This window comes from Anoplolepis gracilipes, chromosome 14, assembly GCF_047496725.1.
Source record: "Anoplolepis gracilipes chromosome 14, ASM4749672v1, whole genome shotgun sequence".
Lineage (NCBI taxonomy): Eukaryota > Metazoa > Arthropoda > Insecta > Hymenoptera > Formicidae > Anoplolepis > Anoplolepis gracilipes.
In genome coordinates, this window is record NC_132983.1 from 1,399,007 (window position 1) to 1,426,634 (window position 27,628).

Genomic DNA, 27,628 nt, shown 5'->3' on the forward strand with positions numbered 1-27,628 from the left:
AATTTGTATCGATTTGAAAAAAAGTAACCGGCTATACGCGCTTTATGACTTTGTGTTTTTTTCAATCTTTGCCTTAATTACAATAAATGTTACACGCTGTATATAAACAGATTATTTTGCTTATCAATTTACTATTAACACGTCTCACTACAAAGTTATATCAGCTTTTAATTAAAAGACAAAAAATTTTCACGATTATGTAACTTCTGTTTTTTAACACATCTTTTCGAACAATTTACATTTTATATATGTATATATAATAATTAAATATGATTTTATACACTTATGTTTTATGAATTTTATAAATTTTATTATATAGTAATAAAATTATTAAATAATATATAAAATTTAATAAATATAATATATATTTATTATTATATGTTTCATTATTTTATATACAGTACCGGCCAAAAATATATCACCTTTAGTATTTTTGAGTATAATTTTATTCAAAGTACATGGATATTTATAATATCATAATATATGTTTTGATAGTAAATACAACTTATCAAATAAAATATTTTTCATAAAATAATATAAAAACTTAATTTTAATAATATAAAAAATTAATTTTGTAAGTAAGTAAATTAAATTAAATTTATGCTCAAAAATCCTAAAGGTGATATATTTTTGGCCGGTACTGTATGTATTTATAATAATTATAATAAATTATATATTTAATTATTACAATAATTAAATAAATAATCATGATTATAACAACTGTCGCATATATATTTTTGATACACAATATTCGTGCTAATATAAGCACAACATGTTAACGCAACACTCTTCGGCATTTAAATCAGAGTAATCGGCATGTAACGTGTCGATTGCAATCGATCGAGTTTAATTACGTCGGTCTAAAATTTCACAGGATTTGTCGAGTCTCGAATCTCTCGGAGACAATGGATGGCCACTCGAGAAAGAGAACAACGACCCGGCAAATCTGAGGCAAACATAAATACACCGTGTCCTCGTAAACCACCCGTTTTCGTCTTTAAAATCAGTATACCCCCCAGGAGGGAAGTGGAACAGAAAGAAATAGAAGAATGAGAAAATCAGACGAGAGACGCAAGGGAGAATGGCAATAATGGTGGTCGCGCAAGGTGCAAGGATCCATTGTCCTCGGGGTTTTCGCTCGTCTGTTTCGCGACAAGGGGCTGCAATAAAAAGAGAACAGAGAAGGAGAAAAGAGTACACGAAATGTGGCGAAACACGAGTTTAGAGTTAGATCTTAAATCACGGGGCCCTTTTGCGGCAAAACCGTCGGCGTCCGACAAACTCCTCTCATCCCCCCCCCCCCTTTCCCTATTCTCTTCTGCCAATCGGTAACTCGGTGGAAAAAAGTGCACCACTTCGGTGAGGAAAGCAGGCGCCAAGGGTCGTGAGACAATGCGACTAATCGACGACGACAGGTCCTCGTGTTCGGAATTCGGGAAACAGCTTGATGTAAAAGGAAAGAAAGAAAGGGGCGAGACGCCCTTGAAAGACACTCTTGAGCTTTTCTCCACGAACCCTGTGCTTGTCTTCTTCTGAGAGAAGATAAGAAAGGTTCTTAATTAATGATCTAAACCAATGTATTTTTTTTTTAACATCATCTACTACTATATGGAATACGAATTAGAGTTAAGTTCTGTTTGAATAAATTTTCTCCAATTTTACGAATAAATACATATTATTCATTTCAAATGTATAAATAATGAATTATTTTTTATTTAAATAAAAACTTAGGCGAATAAATTTTCCACCTGAATTTTTGTTCCTAAATAAAAGCTAAATGAAGGAGATTTTGTATCGTAAGTAATTTTTGATTAAAAAAATTTTAGAAAAATAAATTATTTTATTTTATAAAGAAATCATTATTTACTAACAATGTACAATATAAATAGTCGATTTTTCTCAAAAAGTATTATAATTTTCTGAAAATAAAAAGTTTAAATTATATATATTTCTGCTAATGCATAGTTACTTCTAACAAGAATAAAACATTTTACTCAAATATTTTAATACTAATAAAAATGAAAAATTTCGGTTCAAATATAATTTTAATTCCGGAAATTTATTTATTACATTTACAATAAATAAACCCTTGTTCCTCACTTATTACTTTAATTCATTATTTGAAATAAAATTATGTTTTCAATTCTGATTCATTATCTTCAAAAAAAAAAAAAAATACAAAGAATTAGTGTCTGTCAACTAATAAGCCACTAACCATCTTTCAATTGTTAATTAACTTTGCAATCTGATCTAAAATGACTACAATTATTGTGTTTTATTTTGTTAGATAAATGAAAAATAATTTCTAGAGTTTCTTACGCGAGCGTGCGTCAAATATTCTTCGTAACAATATGTCATTTATCAAAGAATATTGAATTAACGCAGAAGCAAAGGCGCTATAAAAACAATACGTTCGATAAACAATACCTTCGAAAAATGAGATCTTTGACGAAGAGGAAAACGGGGGCAGCACGCGAGCGATCCAGCTATATATGTATATACGAGTCGAGTTTTCGAGATAATTCCCGCGGCCGTTATCTGATGATAAATAGATACACCTCTGCCCAAGCCGACGCTTAGCCCCGCTAATGGACGTCTCCGCTCGATATCATCGCCGGCCGTTCGTTATCTAAACGTGAATAATTATCTTCCGCGACGCCGGTAGATCATGGGAGCGATATATTTCTTTTACGAGGGCGTCCACAACCGGTGCGTGTGTATGTGCGTTGCGTATGCGTTACCATTACACCTTTGTCGCAAACACATTCTAGGACGTCCGCGCAAAAAGAGAACGTGATCTTAACTTCGTGATGTAAAAATCGAAATTGTTGATTTAGACAAACGTGCAATCGATGATAACTAATTTAATTCTTGATTATTATACTTTGTTGGAAAAAAAATTGTAGAAAGAAACGGCGAGTATATTTTGAAACGTTGTAATAATTTTTCTAGCAAGTCATTACTTTTTAAAATAGATAAAAATAGATTCTTACGTCACAAAGTCGAATTTAATTTATCATACCTTTTTTATCATAATATATATTTTTTTTAAATTTAGTTAAATAAAATTGATATAAAAAATATTACTTTAAATAATTATTTATTTAATGAAGATATTTCAATCAATTTTTTATTTCTTTATACAAATCTAATTTAGGTATAAATGTTATAAAATATTTTAGAGATGATAAATTTATATAAAATAATTATATGAGATAACGTAGCTGTTTTTGTAATTTATATAAAAAATTACATGGAATAAAATGTAGCTGTTAACTTTGTTTTTTCTAGTATAACAAAGTATTTATATACGTGTTATTACAAATTTTATTACGTCAGTGGTGGACGATCGATCGATTGTCCGAGTCGCAGGAGCGGTCGTGATTGGCCAGTGCAATTAATAAACGTCAGACCTCGTAAGGACAAGTGCAGGCTTGAGAACGCGAATACGCGAGGCTGCTACACGTGTGTATGTATATATGTATATATATATATATATATACACACGGGGATTGCTCCATATAATGAATAATTTAGGCCCGCGAAGGCTGGCCTGGGGCGCACGCCATCGTCAAGCAAAAACTAATGCCTGCCCAGATAAATTACCGATAAAGCGGCGCAGATAATCATCTAGATAACTTGCCGCGCGCACGCGAGTTGTTCTATCCGCGTGCATTCTGTCGGCCTGTAGATAATTCACGATTATCTGGTGACGTGGCCGAACACGTCTCGCGGCCGTTTTTATTTCGCGCGTGCCGGAAGATACGTGCGGGAGAGAGAGAGAGAGAGAGAGAGAGAGAGAGAGAGAGAGAAAGGGACTCGCGATTTATACAATATATTTCGCCCGGGATAAAACATTACGCCATTTATTATAATCGCGATCCTTCGTGGATGAACGAGAAAGAGAGAGAGAGAGAGAGAGAGAGAGAGAGAGAGAGAGAAAGAGAGAGACCGACCTGGGTTCTCCTTACTTAGTAATTACTCGGAGAAAAATTATCGCTATTTTCCGGGGAATTTTATAACCGCGCCGAAGAATCAGCCGCGATTCTTTCCCCGGGATCTGCGATAATTAATCGCGGGAGAGAGAGAGAGAGAGAGAGAGAGAGAGAGAGAGAGAGAGAGAGAGAGTAGCGTTTATTGCCGGTAAATCATGGCGAATGTAATGTAACGTCTAACGCAACGAGTATTGTGTGGGCTTTTTATATATACACTTCTTTCATTCTTTTTTTTTTTCGCGATACGCCCGCGAACTTTTTACGTTTGCGTTTTCCGTAAAAATTTTCCCGCATAATCGGCCCCGGAGGAGGCTGCGGGGGAAATAGAGGAGGGGGGGGGGGAAGAGAATCGACAGCGCGTGTTGTTCAAAGCGTCGATTGATAGGCGACGACTGACTGACGCGTACGTCAAACGCAAAGCTCGCTGAAGCTTTTTCTCGCAAACAAAGAGAACACACGCGCGCGTCACATGCGGCCTATCGAGCCGAGGCAATTGAAAAGCCCGACAGCGTCAGATGCAGGAGGCGCGCACTCGCGGGGAGAGATTTCATCGTCGACGAGAGACACAGAGAGCGATAATCGCGATCGCCGATTTATTTAAAAGCGAGATAAGCCCCGGGAATCGAAATCCGTGTAAATCTGGTAAAAAAAAAAAAAAAAAAAACCTCCGGTCGAGCTTCGATAATAAAATTCACAGTCGTTTCGAGAGAATGTTCTGCATCTAACCCAACCGTCTTTCTGTCAAATTAATCGAAAAATCTTGTGAAAGTAATTTAAGTCGATTTAAAAAGATTTGCGTCAATTTTTATTTTACCTAAATCATCGTTTTTCTCGAGGACTAATTATGTTTTAATAAAACTTTATTGATAAATTAATAGATTTATTAATTAATGCAATTTAATTAATTTTTATAATATTTTAAGAAAATATTATTAGTTAATGAAATTACATTAATTTTATTAATTATGTTTTAATGAAACTTCGTCCACCTCACGACACAAAACCAGGTTAAATTCCATTTCGCGTTCACACTTTACAATTTCATATAATTAACGGATATTCATAAAATTACCTTTCCGTTAATTGATTAAGCTCCTTTTTAGTTTCACGCTTTCTGTCAAATCGCGAATGGAAACGCGGACATTCCGTTTTGCCTCGCCCAAAACTATCTCGGATTTTCCGTTGTCGTCTAATGACAAATTCCATTAATTCGAGCGAAAAACGGCTGGAACCAGCCTAAGATTCGCCTCGATGCTTTCGCGCATAGACATTTTTGAATTACTATTTTTTTTTTTTGCAATTTAAATATAAAACTGCAAATTGAAGTTTTCGAGAAATGATATAAATTAAAGCAAGCATAAATTAATCATCTCTCCATTAAAATGCTTGCATTTTCTAGATACTTCCCCTTTTAACACAGTAAAGATAAGATAATATAAGAAGTGTAAAATAGTTTAAAAAAAATATATTACGAAAAATGCTGTTAGCCTGACATTTATGATTCTGTAATTTTTCTCTTCAGGGACGAGTGAAAGCTTTGGAGCTTCATTGAAAACGTCATTTAGCTCCAGAATACGCCTTAGCCAATATAATACCTCAGTTCTATTGACGCTTACCAGCAATGATGAAAACGAGATGAATCCCTCGGAAAGAATCGAATCCACCGAGTCATTTCGCAGACAGGAAATTGAGTAGTCCGTCGAACAAGTATAATTCCTCGACGTGTTCTTTGTCACGTGGCCGCTATCTCGTTACCAAGAGACGACAAACGCAAAAATTTCTTCAATTCCACAGCCCTTCCGGGGCTCCCAGGTCCATTATATATTCCTGACGAATCTCTGGAATCAAAAAATTATTCGCATAAATGTCGACATGTATGCTTGGGGACCCGGCTCTTCGCGAGATGCGGAATAAAATTCCACCTGTTTGAAATTTCACTGCCGAAAACGACATGGTTAATGGAAACCAGACACCTGACTCCTTTATTTACGATTGTCGATTTCACTGGGATCAGACGCGCCAACATTCCGTAAACCGTCTTTGTCAGATTCGGTTTATCGATTTATCTCGATCGCGGATACACGTCTTAATTCGCGCGAGCGAGTGTGTTTTGTATCTTTACTTTGTACTTGATGATTCAACGATTCCCGTCGCTTTTACCTTCCTTTTGTGAAACGTGACCGATTGGCGCAACTATCCACATCAATGCCAGCTGTTCTGCAGATTATGTCTATTACGATTGTAGCGTGAAGCTTTACGCAAAGAAAAATTATGATGCTCTTGCTCGATCATCAACGCTCTAATTACTCTAAAAAAAACTTATATAGCTTATTGTTGGAATACTATCAGCTTCTATTGTGTTATTTTTTGTTCTGTTTTATTCGCTACACTTAATTATGTTTATAATAATTATACTAGCATCATTATTTTCCCTTTCATATAATATTTTATTATGTCCCTGAAAAATATAATTAAAAAATAAATAAATAAATTATTATTTATACTCTACACCACTGTAAATTTTTCTTTCAAATATTTCAAATATATTTAAAACATATGTTGCGTTATTTCTATTTTTACACATAATCTGTCACAAGAATAATCTCAATTACAACAACAAATTAAACAAAAATGCAATACTATACCGATCAAATAATCAAATCGTTCATAAGACTGAACTTCGTCAGGCAAAATCTCGTTTCCTAAATATTTTAGTGATACGCACAGGATGTCTATTCAAATCTTGTAAAAAAAAAAAAAAAATTCCCTAATCTTCCAGGTATTTTTATTCAAAATTCCAGATAAAGAGAATATTTTCAAGATTATTTGGTACAATTAAAATCTGAAACACACTTTTTTATTGTACACAATTTCTAATGCTTTTGAAAGTCATTAAACTTTCAAGTGGATTTAGAAATTTAATAAAAAAATTTAATTTTAGTTAAAATAAAAATTTTAACATTCAAAACATTTTCACTGTCTATCACTAAAATTTTAAAAAATATATACTGCGTATTCAATATTTTTCTGACACATTAAATTAATACACAGAGATGCATATATTTATGATTTACCATACAAAAGCAAAAGAGAATTTTTTAAAAAATTCCTTGAATCCCAATAAAATTCCATGAGAATTTCCCGATTTTTTTAGGTAGAAAAAAATTCCAAATTTTAAAGACCCTGTATCAAGAAGACAAGCGGCATCGCAACAACGAGAGGAAACTGCCGTTCGGCTATCGTCAGGCTACCGCGCAGATTAAATACAGATATCGCGCGATTAGCGCGCGCCAGAAGAGAGGAAAAAACGAGGAATAAATTATACGACGATAATAGACTGGCGCGCGCAATAAATATTGCACGAGTCTGTTGTGCAGCAACTCGCGCCATAATTTCTCGGTCTGGAGCGCGCTCCTCTCCCGCCGCAGGTGTCGTTAACCCGGGGTTACACCTGTGCGTCGACGCGGCGCCGCACGTGCGTCTCCGCGGCCGATCGTGTCTAACGACCCTCTGTCAATCGGCGATCCATAATCGCGATACCAATCGGCCCGTTATTATTACGTTACATCGACTCGGGAAAACGACGTGCGCGCGCTTAATAGATTCGCTTTCCGCATTTATTACACTTTTTTCTCGCTCTTGATTTCTTTCGCAGAATGAAACGTTGTTCTTAATATGTTTCCTGTCTAGTGTGTGGGCCGTTCGCATATATAATTTTTTAATTATTTAAAAAATGTAACATTATTATATATAAATATCAAATAAGAGGTTATTATAAGATATTTGTTAGACTATTATATTATATTTTATATAAAATTATGTATATATTAATATCTAAGTATCAGTTATCGCATGCCATCTATTTTTTAGATATTCTTCTACTTCAAACTTGTCAAGAATTATATGATAATATTTATTCATTAAATGTGATATAAAAAAATATAAAGGAAAAAATGGAAGATGTGTGATATACTTTCAAATATGTATATAACACATACATCTATCTATATCTAACAGTCATCATGATTAGGCATGATTTTTTCTTTTTATTTTAATCATGTTATAGACCTGCTTTTTTATTTGCTTAGTTTTGCTTAGTTTTGACCTGTAAGAGTATTTCAAATGTAACATTGTTTTTTTTTTAATAATAATGATTTCTGCAATCTTGTAAATGTGAGGTTGCAAAAACTGGAAATGGCATGGAACGTGTTAATTTTAATCGCAACGTTGCGTGAAATAATGCTTTACGTGATTTCTTCCGTGCATTCCGTGCATGATACATACATATGAACGAAAGTAAATCGCCGTCGAAATTCGCATTGAATATTAGGCTGTCTACTTAAAGCTTGTAAAAAAATTCCCTGAAAATTTTCTAATCTTTCAGACTTTTTTTGTGCAATTTTCTAAAATAAATTTTTTATTATTCTTCAATGCCTTTTACTCTTACAAAGGAAAATTACAAAGAAAAAAAAAAAAAAAAAAAAAAAAAAAACTAAGTAGCTTTCTTCGTTAAGATAAACATTTTTAACTTATGACGTTTTCACTTTTTATTACTAAAAATAAAAATAATATATATTACATATTCAATATTTTTATTAAGACATTGAACATATAAACAGAGATAGATATATTTATAATTTATAACTCAAGAGCAAAATGATCAAAGAGAACATTTTGAAAAAATTCCAGCTTTTCCATATTTTTTCGGGGAATATATATCTTGAATAAAGTTTCTTAAATGTTAGTGTGTGTCGAAAATAAATTTTAAGTGACTTGGCCGTATTTGTGGAGGGACGGAAGATGCCGGACAGATATTCGACTAATGCAGCGTAATGCGTGCATGCAAAACACGCGATGCATTATCCGAGAGTCCGAGGAGAGCGAATTTAATTTCCGTCGGGCCCGGGTACAACACCTGCGCGAGCCACACGTCTTTAACTTCTCGCGTCATTGTATCGATTCGGGTAGGGGACGTGTCCGTCAATCGGCGATCTATAATTACGAGAGAACCCGATCATCGATGCCAATCTTACTCGTTAATAAATGATTTGACAGCTGGAGAACGCGGCCAATTGTACGGAGAGCTGACAGTAATCGCCCGGTAAATGACTCGTTTTCCGCTCGCCACTTTTCACTGCGTGACTCGTCGATACATTGAATACATCGCGTTGAAAATAAATGAGGATCTTGATTCCTCATTGGTCATGTAAGTATCTTACAGACTTATCTATCGCGTAACATCAACAGCTTCATAGATCAGCCAAATTATTATAATCGACACAAAAAGTAATATATATTAAAAATCAAATTAATTTTTGCGTCAAAACATCCACTGCAAGTTTACGGTCATGTTCAAAATTATTACACACCCCCAAACTTTTATTTTAGTATGCATGTCGAAATATAATAACACCGTTAATTTCAACTAACTACTTAGGTAATACTTGTTCGAACAATGTGTCGTCATTTCTGCTTTGTCTTCGTTAAGTTCAGAATATTTTAACATTTTCAGAATGCTAATTTACAAACGAAACTAGAACAATGAAACAAAGAGAACAAAGAATAGAGGCAAAGTTTCCAAGAAGCAAGACATAATTTAACACATGTATGTTTTGCTATAATTTAAACGGATTTAATCAAATGTATAAGTTAAAAATTACACCTTTTACGAAAATGTTAATTAATTCCGTTCTTAGCTAGAGTTTCAAGAAATGATAAAAATTAAAATTAATTCCTTATATTTTTAGAAATATGCTAAAAAATAAGATGCCTAAAAATTGTTAACATGGCTGTATATTCGTGAATTATTTCGTGAATTAAATTTCTATAAAAATATTATCAAGATAAACATAAATTTAATAGAGGTCTCATTTATTATAAACGCCTCCAATAAAAATCGCTCTTTTTTTTTTTTTTTTTGAGAAAGAAATATTTTATCAACACAATTCCGTTAACATTAACATGTTTACTTTGCTTTAACGCGAAGAAAAGTGCGACAGCGAGGATCGCAATTAATCTCTCCCCCCACCCTTCGTGAATATATCACCGCCAGCATCTCTCGCTTGAAATCAGCCCGCGGATCCAGCGCGCGGCGCCCGCTATTACCGCTCCTATCTCCGCTATCGACCATAAAAATCGTCCACCCGCGAAATGGATTCTTGCACAAGGGGTGTGTGGGGGGGAGGGGGAGGAGGGGGGGAGAGGAACGAGCGGAACCGAGAAAGAGAGACAAAGAGCGGAAGAATCCCCGGGAAATAAGAATTCGCTCGTAAATAAAAGGAGCTGCATATTTTGTTTCGCGAACCCTCCTTTCCTAACCGAAAATGCAAACTTTTCCCTTAATTGTTCGCCATGTTTGTTTATCCAAAAAAAAAATATATCCTTCTCCAAATTGCTCGAAGAGACGACGAATGCCCGTCGTATAATGCACGAGTGCGTCCGAGGCGACGAAGAGGAGACGCAGCGGGAGGAACGGGAGGAAGGGGGGGGGGGAGGGGTGAGGGAGAGACGGCAGGAGGGGAGGGGAAGGCGCACGACGAGGGAGGTGGGGCCCGAAGGGGCTTACTAGAGCGTTGAAAATTGAAAATTCAAAATGGCCGATATTTCCGGCCGACGGGACCGAAACAAAAAGTCGCCCGGCGTTCATTATGACATGCATCGCTGTGTACGCGCGGCTGTGATTTGCACTGTTTCGTTGCAGAACGCAACGTGGATATACGACGGCAAATGCGACGGGGAGGAAGGGGAAGGGGAAGGGGAAGGGGAAGGGGAAGGGGAAGGGGCAGGCAGACGAGAGCGGTATACATTTGTGTTACATGCGTGTATATATCTGTATGTATCTGTACGTATCTGTATGTAACGTATTCCGAATCATATCGAACGACGGTCGACGCTGGGAGCATCGAGGAGCACCGATACCGCGGGACATCGATATATGAAAGATTAGGCTGTTATTCGAAAAACTGAAGCTTTACAACTCGAGAAAGAGAGAAATTTATCGTACATAAAAATGTAGAGTATGTGAGAAAAAAATGTCTGTATTCATTTCTGCGTCCCTTTTATTAGATCAGAGTGTCTATTTAAATCTTGTAAAAACATTCCCCGATCTTCCAGGTATTTTTGTTCAAAATTCCAGACAAGGAGAAAATTTTCAAGATCTTTTTCTACTTTCTAAAAATAAATGTTCTTATTGCATGTGTTTTTTTAATGCTTCTCACTCATAAGAAAGAAAAGTACAGAGCCTCTTAAGTTTCAAGTGCTAGACTAGAAAAAAAAACTAAATAATTTTCACAAGGTAAGTATTTTTCACTCCCATAAAATTTCATTTTTTTTTTGTAATTAAATATCACAAAGAATATGTATTTTGCATATTCAATATTTTGTTAAGACATTAATTCTATATAAACCAAAATAGACAAATATTTATATTTTAAATCTATAATTTGCTTATAATTAAAAATCACAAATAGTATTTTAAATATTGCATATTCAATATTGAATTATATAAACAAAAATATACATATATTTACAATATATTTTAGATATAATTTGTCTGGCTGATTAATTGTTTACAATATGAGAGCAAAATTATCAAAGAGAGAAAATTAGAAAATTTTTGAAAAAAATTCCATAAAAATTCCCTAATTTTTCCACATAAAAGAAATCCCTAAGAATTCGAAATTTTTGATATTTTTCCAGGGAATAACATCTTGTATCAATATCTCTTGATTTAAAATGTATCTATAATTCTATATATTTATAATTTGTTGTCTAAATGTATCTATTATTCGTTGTCTATAATTCTAACTCTCGTTATGATTTATCATTATACGCATCCGCGACACACAGTGATTCCGAATGCGCTTCCCCGTCCGAATGCGATAGCGATCGGGATTATTTATAGCTCGTGTTACACAAACGTGTTTAGAAAAATCTCCGCCGTTTCAATTAACGCGATTTCTTCGCTTCGCGTCCGGATAAGTTTTACAACATCAACTCTCGTCATCGTTGCCGAGCGAGAGCGTATCCTCGGCCATTTTCCTCGAGGGTCTATCGAGTAGGTATAGCTTCCATCGCGAAATCACACAACGGTCGATTAGCAACGATCGAGAGAGGCAGAGAGAGAGAGAGAGAGAGAGAGAGAGAGAGAGAGAGAGAGAGAGAGAGAGGCTGGCTTTCCGTCAATAATAACAAAAGATAAAAGCGCTGTCATCCGTCCCTCTCCCCCTCCCTTGCCCCGCTTTCTCTCGAACGAACGAGCCTCGCTCTCTCGTTTCTTCCTCTCCTCTTTTGCTCTCTTTTCACCGGTGTCCCCGTGATTTTTGCACAATGTGCCGCCGGGCCGGTTAGGCATTGTTTTAAAATTATCAACGCGTCGCACAATCGGCCGTCGCCTCGCGTGGATGGACAAAAGACAAGAGAGAGAGCGGGTGGTGCTCGTTGATGTAGTCGCATGCATGCACACGATGTATGTATCCGATTTCTCTCTCTCTCTCTCTCTCTCTCTCGTCGAGAGAGTTCCTCCTCCACTTCCGCTTTTTCTAACGTGTGTCGCGAGTGCGTCGTCGCGATTGCGGTTTGTACGGACACGCTGCCTTCGAGCGGAAGCGCATAAAGAAGTGTTTAATATCGACGAGTCTCCCCTCTCTCTCTCTCTCTCTCTCTCTCTCCTCCTGACTGTCCTAATGAATCTTTACACAGGAACACGAGGTGCAAAGTGTGCGTGCGCTGAGCCGCACACTGTGACAGTATACCGGCTGTCTCTACCAACCGCGTTCAACCTCCACCTCCTGCTCCTCTCCTGACACATGTGTTCTCTTCCTCGTGTGCACCTACTTCTAATACAGGCCCCTTCGTGTAAAGGTACACATGTAACACGCGTGTAAGCGTTCCTCTCCTCTTTCATACATCCGTAAACGCGCGCGATGACACCCTACCTACGTTCTCATCTCCGCGACGAGTCTCTCTCTCTCTCTCTCTCTCTCTCGCCGCTCCTTCGTGTATTTGTGTCTGTTTGCGCGCTCGTACGTAACACAAAACGCCATCCTCCTCCTGTTTTGCACGCGTATCTACGGCTCAATGGAGCTTTCCACTCGGTGGAATTGAAAAGCCGTCCTACACGTGTGTACGTACATATGTACGTACACGTGCGTGTCGTCATCGATGGACGCACTCGTTGTCGCGAATAAACCGGAGTTGTCGTACAACGCCCGCCTAGTTTTGAGATCGCGAAAAAAAAATACTCGGTAAATATTTTTCTACCGTAGATTGAAATTTCAAAAATTTCAAAGAATTATTTCCAATTTCTCTAAAATTCTCTTACAAGATTTATTTTAAATATTAATCCTTTATGAAATATTTAATTATTTCAAATTTCTCTAAAATTCTCTTACAAGATTTATTACAAGTTTTAGATTTCTTTTAAATTAATCCTTTATGAAATATTTAAATCATTCTTTTTAAAATCTCTAGAGTCAATGTAAACGGAGATGTCAACTAAATTTGTATGACATGAGCGCGACACGTGGCACTTTGCACGCGAAGACGAGAGGGGCAGGTGACGGAAGCAAATCAACGGCCGTCGAAACCTCGATGAGCAAAATTCGGGGGCAAGAAAGAGAGAGAGAGAGAGAGAGAGAGAGAGAGAGAGAGAAGAAAACGAACGGACATCGTGGCAAAACGCGAGCATTAGCCGGGGCAATTACGTATTTAAATACGGTTCCGGTCATCAGCTGCTCTGCCCACTTTTCGACAATAATCTCCGGCCGCTGGCTACCACGCGATATTTCTCGCCGAATATGTAGCAACGAAACGAAAACCGAAACGAAACGTGCGCCCGCGAGCAATTACGCGCCTCGGCTTGATTACGGTTGCCGTGTCGAGTAAATAACAACAAACCTGCTGGGCAATCGGTTCCGTGTTCCTCTCTTTTTCTCCTTTTTTCTTTCGACGTTGCCGCCGTAAACGACGGCTTCTGCTTCAACAAATTTCCCTTTTACATTTGCATTTGCATATTCGTACATTTCACGACCAAGTGAAAGAGATTTCAAACTTTTATAAAATTTATACTTTCTATCTCGCAACGAAATATCTTTTTTAATGTTAAAAAAAAAATACACAAGTAACGATACTTTGCATCTTCTCGCTAATACAGTTAATTATCAGATTAAAATCTCTTCTGGTAATTATCAAAGATTGCTGTTTAATATTTTCTTCCAGAATTACAAATTCGAGGAGTTGGAGTTGGGAAGCTACAGTGTTCGCGACATTAATTTATATTCAAAAGATGTGACAATCTGATGTCACTCATAAAAATGTATAGCTACTTTAAATAAACGAAATTAGATGTCACGCGTTTCTATTGTATTCCGTAGTACAAGCGAAAGATATGACAAAAGATTTTCAGACAATAGATAATTTTGCGATCGTTCTCTTCAATTTCCGACAAAATCGTTGGTAAAAACTACAATTCTATTGGCGAGTATTCACTTATGTTTTCGCCATAAATGTTTAAACAAATCTTATAAATTATTTTTTTTAATGTATAATATAACTCACGCACGGAAAATATATATGATTGTTAATATTAAATGAGATTGTATCGTGATTATTTAGGAAATGCAAAAAAAGGAAAGGAACGCGGCCATTAATATGTAGTTTCGAAACTATGTATATCAGTTGGGTTCGACTAATTTGTAAAAATAAATATGAGGTATTTGGAGAGAAAAAGAGAGAAAGAGAGAAAGAGCCATGTTATGGTAAAACGGGAGCTGCTCGGTTTACTATCGGACATTGTATATCTAACAGGCTCGATTCTTCCTATCCGTATGAGAAAAAAAGGGGAGAAATATCTTGCGTTAAAAAAGAAAGAGAGAGAAAGAGAGAGCCAAGATAAAAAACCGATAACCCATTCGTGAGATGAATCATCCTGACTGTTATTTTCTAAAGGGTGGATCGCGCGTGTCGGGACAGATAATTCTCCTCCCGCATTGTCCATTATTTGTGACGTCAAATTTCCGTATCGAAGCAAAGTTAAATCGTGAAAATAGCAAACTTGTTCAGATCTTATTTGATTATGTATATAAATGAAAGAAGATACTAATATATCGTTGTCTTTCTTGTAATATTTTCACACTTTTATAGAATGTTCACAAAAAGTTCGTGTTATATTACTGATAAATTATTTTTAAAGAATAAAAATAAATTATATCTATTTTATTAATAATGAATTATTAATAATGTAATATAATAATCAATGAATAAAATTTTATAAATATAATATATTAATATAATAATAAATTATGTATATCTAAATATACAACTATGTCAGATTGTGTCTATTTTCATAAAAAGAGTTACACAACATAAATTATAAATAATTTAATTAATTATATTGTAAAACAAAAATACCCACACACATGTTATTATTGATAAATTAAAAATATAACAAAGCGTACATCTAAAGTCGTTTAAAATTCTTCAAAATTCTTTATACTCGATATATGAATTCTAAATGATTAATAAGATATATGAGACAGACATAAAATCAACTTGTACGCAAAACACCCTCGGATTGACAAACAATGCATCAAAGATAGGATCGAGAGAGAAGTTTCGCAAAATAAAAAAAGACACAATTTATTAAATAAATACGCGCCTGCGCGCGTGTAATCCTCTCGAGTTGCTGAAACAATTCTAAGGTCGTGGGAGCAATTTGTACATATGTTCCCAGCGCGAAACTAACGAATCCGTCGCGTCGCGTCGCGTCGGCGACGTTCGAGGAGAAACAGCCGGCCGATGTCGATGAGCGAAAGACGAAAGGCGAAAGGAAGGAGGCTGCCGGTAGCGTGTCCGACGTGCGTTTAAATATTGCTGCCTCGAGACAGGACCCCTGGGGAACGAGCTAATTATGAAATTATGATAATTCCCGCGTGATTGCCGTTCCGCGTCGACGATCGCCGTCGCGCCTCTCCGTCATCGATGCCGCAACAATCGCTTTAGCGTAAATTTTCGCCTCCACAAAACAGAGAAAAGAATCCTCGCGACCCTGAAAAACGCGATAGAAGCTTCGATTTGTAATTCCAAGTCGAAAATCTTGTCTCACTTTCGATCTCGACCTTTTATCTTGATACTAAGGCAGTTAGATTATCTTCTTTTGAAACTATCTACCCTCAGTCGAAATGTTATTTCTTTTTTTCTCGAAATTCGCTCCTCTTTTCACATTTTTTTCAAGAATTTTTTTAAATTAAAAATAAAAAAGAATTTAAGAAAAGATGTAAAAAATGTTTAAATATGTTAAAGAATTTTAAGGAATTTAAAAAGAGATTAAAGAATTTTAAATAATTTCAATAGATTTCATACAAAAATTGTGGAAGCTTCCAGTTTTATTTCAAATAAAAAGTAGACGAATAGTTTTTAATTTAAAGATTTCAAACAGAAGGAGATTTGCTTCTATTTTCAATTTCAATTTTCAGTCTATTTTAATTTTAATACTTTACAGAGTTAACATTCTTCTGGTTTAAAGACTATTTGATGTGTAACAATACATACATACAATATATAAATTAATGGTTCCGATTATGTACGAGATGTTTGCAAGAAAAATTTATACAAACATGTATTGAAATTCAAAATGTTAATTTTTATCATCCGTTGGTGGACAATATATTCATAAAAAGAAAACGATATATTTTAATCCAGAGATAATAATACTTTTGTAAACAGTATCTATACCCACTGAAGTTTCCACAATCTCATATCGTTTTTAATTAAATGTTCATCTATCAATTTATTTATCCGATATGTATTAAAAATTTACTAAATCAATTTTTTTAAACATAAATAAATTCTAAATAAATAATAAATATTCGCGAAAAAAGACTGATTCAAATGTGTAACTCTCGAAATAAAAATCCGACGGCGTTCGTTGAAAATAAATAAGATTTCATTTAAGATAACATCTGGCTCTTTTATTACAAGAGAGAGAGAGAGAGAGAGAGAGAGAGAGAGAGAGAGAGAGAGAGAGAGAGAGAGAGAGAGAGAGAGAGAGAGAGAGAGAGAGAGAGAGAGAGAGAGAGAGAGAGAGAGAAAGAGGAGGAAAAAACGTTTCGATCGAGAAACATGGGGCGTGACACATGGAAAATTCAGACAAGACGGTATTCGAACATTCTACAACATATATATCATTCCCCTCGCAGGTCGCAGATAAAAATAACAGCAGGACACACTATACACAACGAGTCGCGGATGCGTTCGCGTGACCGACGGTCTCGGCTGGCTAGCTCCGCCATCCTGACTTCTTCAACCTCTACCACCCGCCTCCCTCTCCACCTCACCTCATCCGGCAGCCACTCAGCCTTGGCTTTCTCGTTGTTTCAAGCCATTCTACAATTCGCCATTCTGACTTACATCTACCTAACAGCGACGAAACTTGGCGACTTTCACGAGCTCGCGTCGTATTCGCTGGCTCCGCTGCTATCTAGAAAATTTCCTAAATTTTGCCCCTATTTTCTACCTCGATTTTCCCATAAAGAAAAGTAACTTTCTCTCAGAGATTTTCCTACAAAAATTTTCTCAGAGATAGTTTATAGATTGTAGAGGATTTAATTTATTTATTAATTATTAATTTAAAAATAAGATTTAATTAGGAATTGAGAAAAATAAATCATCCTCAATTTTTTCTCACAATGATTTTCTTATAGAAATTTTCTCAGAGATACTTAATAACATAATTATAGAGAATTTAATTTATTTGTTAATTTAAATTACTTTAAATTATTTATTTTATTTTAAATTATTTTAAAATATTAATTTAAAAATAAGATTTAATTTAAGAATTGAAAGTTTCTTTTTTATTGTTAGAGAAACTTTAGACAAAACTATAAGTTAAATAGTTTTGAAAGAAAGAAATCGCTCTTCAATTAAATAAAAATAAAAAATCAAAGTGGATTAAAACTTGTAATCAAAAGAAAAGAGAATAATTTCGACTAGAATAAATATTAGAAAACCGAGTAAAAAGGAAGACGACATGCGCGCAATCTAATTTTGCGATCTTTCCGGCTTCTGTTACCCCTCCCTTATTCTGGACAAGATGGGCGATGCAAACACGCGGAAATGGACATACACCACGTTCAACAGTCCTCGACTTCGTCCTTTTCCTCCCATCCCTCCGTTATCATCGCGCGCTTTCTTCTTATTTATTTATTTATTAATTTAAAAATAAAATTTAATTAGGAATTAAGAAAAATAAATCATTCTCAATTTTTTCTCACAGTGATTTTCTTATAGAAATTTTCTCAGAGAGTTACTTTATAAATTATAGAGAATTTAACTTATTTAAATTATTAATTTAAAAATAAAATTTAATTTTAGAATTGAAAGTTCCTTTGTATCTCAAACAAAGTTTCTTTTTTATCGTTGAAAGAAATGTAGACAAAACTATAAGTTAAATAGTTCTGAAAGCAAGAGGTCGCTCTCCAATTAAATAAAAATAAAAAATCAAAGTAGTATTGTAATAAAAAAAGAGGAGAATAATCTCGACTAGAGAATAAATATTCGGAAAATGAGTAAAGGAAGACGACCTGCGCGCGATCTAAAGTATTTTGCGATCTTTCCGGCTTCTGCTACCCCTCCCTCATTCTGGATCAGATGGGCGATGCAAACACACGGAAATGGACATGCACCACGCTCAACAGCCCTCGACTTCGTCCTTTTCCTCCCATCCCTCCCTTACCATCGCGCGCTTTCTTTCTTTCTCTCTCTCTCTCTCTCTCTCTCTCTCCTTCTTCCTCCGCGCATTATGTAAAGCGCGACGGTTTATTTCGGCACGAGAGGCACGTCTAGGCTTATCAGATTGCGTGCTCACGAGCCACCAGGCTGAGCTGTACGATGTAGGCCAGCACGGCCCTGGCTGACCACACCATCGTCGTCATCGTCGTCGTCGTCGTCGTCGTCTTCGTTGTTGTTGCCGTCAGTCGTGCTCACCTTAGGCGATTAGGCGCCCAAAGGGCATTTTTCAAACGTCCCTCGGTACTCGGTACTCGCTCTGACCGCGAATGATCGATGGGCGTCGTCGATCTCGAGAATTTCAGGAAACCAGCCGACGTTCAGCTCGTTCATTTCAAATACGTACGAGCGGCAAATAATTTAAATATACGTACTGAAAAATATTACTTTTTAACGAAATATAAAATGGGACGATTTATATTCCCGGGGAGGGGATTTTAAAGCTGACGCAAACAGCGGCTATTAACAGCGTCGAAGGAGAAGAGCGAGAAAAGGGAAGAAAAGGGCGCGACCCTCCGCGAAGGAGGTCGCAATAAACCAAACCAAACCGACCGCGGTTGCGGTTGGAAGAACCAACAAACGCGTTTACAGCCGGCGCTTTGTATATCCGCTCCGCCGCAAAATCGTTCGCGCTGCCTATCATTTCCATATTATTACGGCTCCTCACCTGTTTTTCCCCCTGGATAGCCCGAAGGGCCCCGTGGCATATATCGCCCGCGGCGATACCTCCCGACTTTGTTCTTCTAGCCAGGCCGATGCCTGGCCGCGAACCCGCTCCGATTTTGCAGTCAGATTATCTTAACCGCTTCCTGACATGCACGATGACCGCTTAATAACGACAAAACAAGAGATACATCTATCGTCCGAGTGTAGCGTTCCGCGTTCCGCCGTGTCGCGTGTGAGCCTTTGTATTTCTTCAATTTCCTCCATGTTTTTTTCGTGTCATCTGATAATTAATGTATAAAACTATTTTCATATAACGCGCGCGTGTGTGTGTGTCTGGTGCGGTATTTATATCACTGTTGTCACGCACGATTGCTAAATAAGATAACGAATAATATACAATAATATTTATTTTCTCATCGTCTTGAAAAATCTCATTTTTTTTCTACCTTTATAAAAAATCCAGAATATTTAATTGATATCTTCTCGGTTTTATTTGATTTATAACTCAGGGGTTCAATAAAAATGTTAATTAAGTCGATATAAATTTCTCTATCTGGCAAAAGTTTTGAAATATTCTTGATTTTAATGTGAAATAAAAATCGAAAAAGGATTTTGGAAAAACAATGGAATTTGTTTTTAAAATTTTTCAAACATTAACAATTTTGATATGAATTATTACGCATTTTCTCTAATCGAAATATATATGATTAATTCGAAATCAATGGTATATTCTGTCTGTAAAGAACGATACTTGTTCACTTTTTATTAAGTATCTAATCAATAAGGAAAGGTGTTAAGAGGTTTAAAAGTTTGTTACAATGTCTTCATTAATCGAATTAATACTTAATGGAGGACGCTTGGGATGCTGGCTTTGGCAGCAAGATTTAATTATGAATTTAATACAAGCGTTACTTGGACTAGTGGCACATCGAAGAATATGTGGTGTTTGTGTATATTTGATTAATCCAGAGTTTCAACAAAAAATTAATAGATATCGATCAATGCTAATTGGTCCGTTGTAAATTTATTTATTTGGCAAAAGTGTTAAAATGTAATTATAATAAAAATCGAACATGAAATGGAAGTCGGAAAAGAATTTTAGGAAAATGTTAGAGAAATGAGTAGTATCTTATAAGTTTTTATAATTTTTCAAACATTAAATAAATATTAAACCTCTAATACATCTTTAATAATTTTCTAATTCATATATTTCATTCGAAATCGATTAAAATGTTTCAAACATTAAATATTAAACTTCTAATATGTATATCTTTAATGACTTTCTAATCTATATATTTTATTTGAAATCAATCATTGTTTATTCATAAAATGTCTAGCAATCAGTAAGGAAAGGTGTAGATAAGAACGCTACTTGGGCTAGTGACATTTCAAAGAGTATGTAGTGCTTGCATATTTTTATAACATTAATTATGCATTTATTTAATAATAATTTAATATTATAATTTGAATTTAATACGTAAAGATTAGTGAATTTGTAAACATCAAACATCGATGATGGATTTTTTATATTATGTATTACATTTTATGTATTATTATATATACACATGTATTATATATTGTATATATTATTTGTATATAATATGTATAGTTTAATATTTTATTCTTTCGTTATTATGTTATTACATTATATATTTTTTATCACTATGTATATCTATATATACAGTATACATATAGTGTATGTAATAAAATGTGTTTACTAATGATAAAAGATATATATCATTATTACGCCGATTAATGTATTCTTATCATTTGAAAAAAATATAATTCTATTTAGAAAAAGCAAATAAAATCTCTTTTTTGACATTTATAAAACACTTCTGATAGGAATCTACGGATGTGCTTATCAAAATTTTTATAATTATCCCGAAATAAAACTGAATTTCAATTAAAAAATTCCAAGAATTTTTTTACGTAGAAAGATATATGAACGAATAAACAAAGGCGACAGATAACAATACAGGAAATCTCTATTATACATATTTTGCCTGCGGAAATTATTCAGTCAAGTCCTGTTGGAAACTGTTACAAGGAAGAATCATGAAAGTGAGGAGAGAAAACGCAGAAAGATACTTGTAAGTACCACTTTTTCAATTTTTATAATATATTGAAAATTTTTTGTAATAAAAAGTTTATTTTTTTTTGTTTCAGCGACCCTTCTAAATAATTTTTTTATTTTATGTATTATATTTACATATTATTATATATATATATATTATATATAGTGTATAATTTTATATATTATTCTTTTTGTATTATGTTATAGTTACATTATATATTTTTATTACCAAAAAAATATAATTCCATTTAGAAAAAGTAAATGAAATCTCTCTTTCTTGACATTTATAAAACACTTCTGATAGGAATCTACGGATGTGCTAATCAAAATTCTTACGATTATCCCGAAATAAAACTGAATTTCAATTAAAAAATTCCAAGAATTTTTCTACGTGGAAAAATATATTAGTAATAATAATAGTGACGAACGAATAAACAAACGCGACGCGATAAAAATATTGTATATTGTATATGCATGGAGAATTCTTTCTCTATCCCTCGAATTTCCACATTTTCCAGCGTCGACGGCAACGTCGATGCGGCGCCTTGTCCGTTCCATTATCGGACGGGAAAAAGGTATTCGCTCGACGACGACGACGACGACGACGACGACGACGACGACGACGACGACGACGACGATGGCGGCGGTGGCGGCGGCGATCCTGTTGCGTCGCAAAATCGGAGCGCGTTGCGGCGAGACAGTTACATATTATTCGCGCGCAACCTTTCATTACACGTCTTTCCATTCTACTCCACGGGCGTATTATTGGCACGTGTTTCCATTAGCCTTATCGCGCATCCCTATCGGCCGTATAGGTAAGTTCCTCTTTTTATTTCCACCCGCCGTCATTCGTCATGCGACGCACGTCGAAGCGACGCGATCGCCGATTGTGTGCTACGCCAGGACGTTTTATATAAATGTTTAATGGAGAAGAGAGAGAGAGAGAGAGAGAGAGAGAGAGAGAGAGAGAGCGCTGGAATGTCTCTGGCCATTCCAAAGTACCTATTCTTCGCAAACTAATAAAATCGACTGTAATTTCGACAAGTTTAGATTTTATTCAGAATAATATTTCTATATTTATTCGTGGGAGAGGTGAAAACGATTGATACAAAATTATGTATATTTTATCTCTAAAAGTTGCCTTTATCGAAATACAAAAATTTAATTAAAATTAATTTGTCAAAAACGCCATTGCGCCTCGTTAAAGGGTGTATATCATCCATGACTTTGATTCTTACCGCCAATCGCGATCGCAAACATATTGGAACGCTGATAAATTTAATGGAGAATACTGATCGATCCCTGCAATCCTCTTTCGCCGGAATCGCGAATAATGTGACTGCAGCAGATCTTTTAGCGAGAGAAAGAACGCATATCGATATCTTCCTACCGGTTAACCGGCGCGAGATGAAAAAAAGGCGCTGGAGAGAGACAAGGGAGGGCCTTATTTAAATAATAACGTCGGTGGCTGCGACTTTTAAGAGCTGCCTGTCCCATTCCGCCTTACATGGCATGACAAGATTAGATAAAATGCCCTGCAGTGAGGCCCGAGCGGAGGCCGGCGCGTTTCGCTTATATCACTTCGAAAAGGCACTTTATTCCTTATTCAAATTAGTTAAGGCTGCTTTGAATACAAGCGGGGCGTGCGCGCCAGCAACGCTCAAATATATCGGCCGGCGGCATTAAAATACAAAAGGATTTTCGGAACGAGCGAATTCAGAACGCGTCGACGACGAGGACGAGGACGAGGACGAGGACGACGACGACGATGGCGACGGCTTCCGCAGGAAATCTGCCAGCTCGCTTGCACCCCACCCCCGCCCGGCACTCGCGACGTTTATACCCATCGCGATTGTTTATCTCGCTTCGTTTATCCCCCTCGATTAACAATTAGCTGCCCTTTCGTGCGATTCTAGAGTCGGAATAAAGATTAAACTCAAATTAACATTTCAGAGACACGATCAAAACCCGTGATTCTTTATAGAAAAATTTTATTAAAAGAGATAAGATTACTCTCTCTAATAATAATAAACTCTTTCTTTTTTTTTGGATAAAAATAATAATTAAATAATTAGTATTTTAAAATTATAATTATATAATAAATATTAAAACAAAACATATGTATATATGCTTTAAGATTTTATGAAAATTTTATTAAAAGAGATAAGATTACTCTCTCTAAAAATAATAAGAAGCATAAACTCTTTCTTTTTTTGTTGCGTAGAAATAATAATTAAATAATATTTTAAAATTATAGTTATAAATATTATATAATATCAAACAAATAAATTTAAATTACATATATTTATATAATAATTATATAATAAATTATGTAATAAAATTGTACAATAAAAATAATATAATAAATAAGAGATATTAAAAGAAACATATGAATATCCTTGAAGATTTCTCTCACAAAGCAAGCATGCAATTGAAAATATTTTTTTAGCAATCTTTACCGAATCTCTTGTCTCTCACTTGCAGAGAACAAAATCTCCTTATTATTTATATATTTAAAATTATAATTTCGAAGTATACCGCGGGCATAAGGCATGAATAATTCTTAATTTACAAAAGACGCCGAGTTATTAAAGCGGCTTGTAAAACACAAATGAAGTTCCCAATTAACTCGAGCACGGTTCCCATGATCGTTTGGTATGGTCAGAAATATTTTCCAGTATAGAATATGTAAGAACGAGGCCGAAAAGCTTAATTAAAATTCCCGCATTTTCTTACAATCGCTTATTATATTCACGATCGTTAGTATGCGTCGTGAAATGTCCTTCAGGCTCCGCCGGGTTCATGATACGCAACAAGATTTTCGGATCGTCGTTGAAAACAAGCGAGATGGAGAGGAGAAACCAACGGTGAGAGACCTTGGATTCGATGAATCTGCGATTTTCCCCAAGCGAGGGCGAAGCTTGATATCGCTTCTAATGAGAATCCTACGGTCTCTCTCTCTCTCTTTCTTTCTCTCGTGTATAAGCGAGAGTTGCCACATAGGAAGAATGCGCGCGCGTTGCATGCCACCGCTTAAACGCACGGAAACACTTCTTATCAGATAGCATTCGGCTTCAAACCGTTCCTCCGCTTTCGGAAACGGCCGGTATTACGTATGGTAATTTTCTAATTGCTCTATTTCAATCGGCTCGCGAACCCTCCCCAAAGAGTGTTTATTAAAATCTTGTAAAAAAATCCCCTCATCTTCCAGATAGGTTTGCTCAGAATTCTAAGAGATATTTTTAAGAATTTTTAGTGTAATTTTCTAAACATTTTTTTTATTCCTTTTCACTCGTGCAAAAGAAAAATATTTGTGCTAGATTTATAAATGTATTGAAAAAAAAAAAACTAAATAAGTTAAGATAAAAATTAAAATAAAAAATATATGTACTGCATATTTAATAATTTGTTAAGGCATTTAATATATAAATAGAAAAATTATTTATAATTTAAAATATAAGAGCAAAATTATTAAAGAAGAGAGAGAATTAAAAAAAAAATTCCAGATTTCCAATAAAATTCCAGATTTTTCACAGTTGGAAAATTTGTGTTAAATTTAACACAAATCATATGTCCCAAATGGTCCACAGAAACTTTTCTTAACTTTAATTTAACATATTAAGCATATGTTAAATAGTAACATTAATTAATATTATGTTGTATTTTAACATAAAAATAAGTGTAAATTTCATAATTTGACATAATTTTTTTGTGTGAAAATTTAACAAGAAAATAATGTTACAGTAACGTGTTATACATATATTACTTTAACATTATTATAATATTTATGAAATATATCAAGTCACACTCTTATATTATAGAATAAACTCAACATTTTTTAATAATTTAACAGTTGACTAACTAACAGAATAGCAATAAGTTAAATTAACAAGTAAATGTGTTAAATTTTCACGTAAAAATTTTTAACAAAAAAACACAAATTTTCCAAGTACGCAGAGAGTATATCCTGCTTCCTCAAAAAAAAAAAAAAAAAAAAAAAAAAAAAAATCGACGAAATCAGAATCGCATCGCTCTCTTGTAAGTTCCTAAAAAATTAATATCTCTTGCGCGATTTCGGAAAGTTTTTTTTTTCTCCAAGCACGCGATATGATAATCGAATGCGTAAAATGAAACAAGATTAATAAGAAGGTAATCTAATTTAATTAACGGATAATTAGATGCCGCAGGAATCAAAGCGAGCTGATCATGTTATCGTCGCGTGTTATGATCGAAGAATTTTTTTCATTATTATAATGTAACAATCATACCCGGTTCCGCTCGGTTCCACTCGATGCCCGTACACGTTACACTTGTGCGCCTGCGATCTGCCGTGCGTATGCGCTTCGCATCCTGTTACCGTACGAATACAGACATCATATTTTCTCGCGTTTGTGTTTCACGAAAGCGCGCATTTAATCCTTAATTACTATCGCGCAATAAAGTCTAATTTCAGCGTGTGTGCGCGCGTATCTTCCCTCAAGTTTTAGTTTCTTAATTTTATGTCTGTTTACTTTCCCTTTTGCGAGGAGCTGAGCAAGAAATAAATTAAAGCATCGTTAGGAAGGGTAGGTCTCGAACCAAAATTCGAGACTCTAGTCGCTATCGACGGAATTGACAGGTAAGGGGGAAAAAAAAAAAAAAAAAAAGGAAAATGACAGACGTCGGTAGCAGCACGCTTTTTGCGCGTTTAAAGAGCCAATCGGCGCCTCCATTCGCGCCGAGGATCCACGGTCGGATTGCTTGAATTATGGATGGCCAGCCTCTTTGTCGGGGGCCGACTCGCTCGCGAGGATCGCGAGTCCGGACGATCACACGCGATTGATAATTCGCGCGCCTTCGGGGCCCTTAAGGCCCCCCCCCCTCCCCCCGAGGGGTGAAGTCGACCTGTCGGGCGTGGGTGATGCGGGAACAACGACGGAGGGCTAGGTAAGGGAAGGGGGAGGCTTCGCACACCGTGGGAGATTTTCGAGAACGATTGTCCGGAATGCCACTCTCGCTTCGCTCGCGGACGGAACGGGAGGACGAGAGGGAGGACGTCCGCTTCTGAGAAACGTCACTTACGGACAGCTGGCCCTGTCTACTTGACGCTACCGAGTCGAGCGTACCGAGGTACTCTAAGGCGAGCACCGCCGCCTCTCCTGGGAGATACAGTCGCTCGCGTGACGTCATTAGGACGCCATAGGAGCTGCGCATCTAAACGCAGGGTGGAAACACGTTTCTGTCAATCTTTGATTTGTCTCGCAAGATAAGCTCTCTCTCTCTCTCTCTCTCTCTCTCTCTCTCTCTCTCTCTCTCTCTCTCTCTATACCAAGAAGGCTGCAAGACAAGATAATATTCATAAAAAATATTGCATCACTCAAAAAAATGATCCTGCAACTTGAACATAAATTTTCTAGGTGTAAAAAATTAACTGAAACAGATAAATGATTGGTAAATTTTTGTCTCGATTTTATTCATTTTTACGTAATACTGAAAAATTGTTTAAAATAATATTTTTTTAACACGTAATCTTTATAATATAATTTAAGATTGTTAAAAATCAAAATTCTCTTAATATAATTTTGTACTAGATTTTTTATAAGAACACATTTCATACACGCTATATATAAAAATAAAATAAAGGAAAAACGTAATATAGGTCGTCGTCGTTGTGGGCTCGTCCCCTTTCCTTCTGTGACTGTCGACCTGTGCGCTTCGTCTTAATTATATATTTACAGATAAGTTATTTACACATTTATATTATAATAAATTGACACTACACAAACATAAATATTGTAATTACACTAATTTGAAACACAAGATAATATATTGGAGACACGTACGCTTATTTCATGTTATATAATTAGTTAAATATTGGTTCTGTCTCAGTAATTTGCTTATTTTCTGCCTCAAAGTAAATGTATGTGTTTTATTGTTGCTATTTATTAAAGAGGCATAATACAGTTAATCTTTTATGTACAAAAACGTGTTACGGTTTGATTGATTTTCTGTCATTAAAATATATACTTTTAACAAAGATAATTATTACAATTTATGTCATTCATTTTACTTCCCAAAATATAATATATATATATATATATATATATATATATAAAGTTATCTGTAG

The 27,628-nt window shown here is 35.3% G+C and overlaps 1 long non-coding RNA gene across 4 annotated transcripts in view; it reads right to left on the reverse strand.

Moving 5' to 3' along the window:
- Positions 1-27,628, reverse strand: part of LOC140673179 (uncharacterized) — a 173,185-nt gene that overhangs the window by 44,498 nt on the left and 101,059 nt on the right. For all 4 annotated transcript variants that reach the window (XR_012048017.1, XR_012048019.1, XR_012048018.1 and 1 more), the window contains exon 7: positions 5,612-5,833. This is a non-coding gene — a long non-coding RNA (uncharacterized lncRNA). The remainder of the gene's footprint in view (positions 1-5,611; positions 5,834-27,628) is intronic.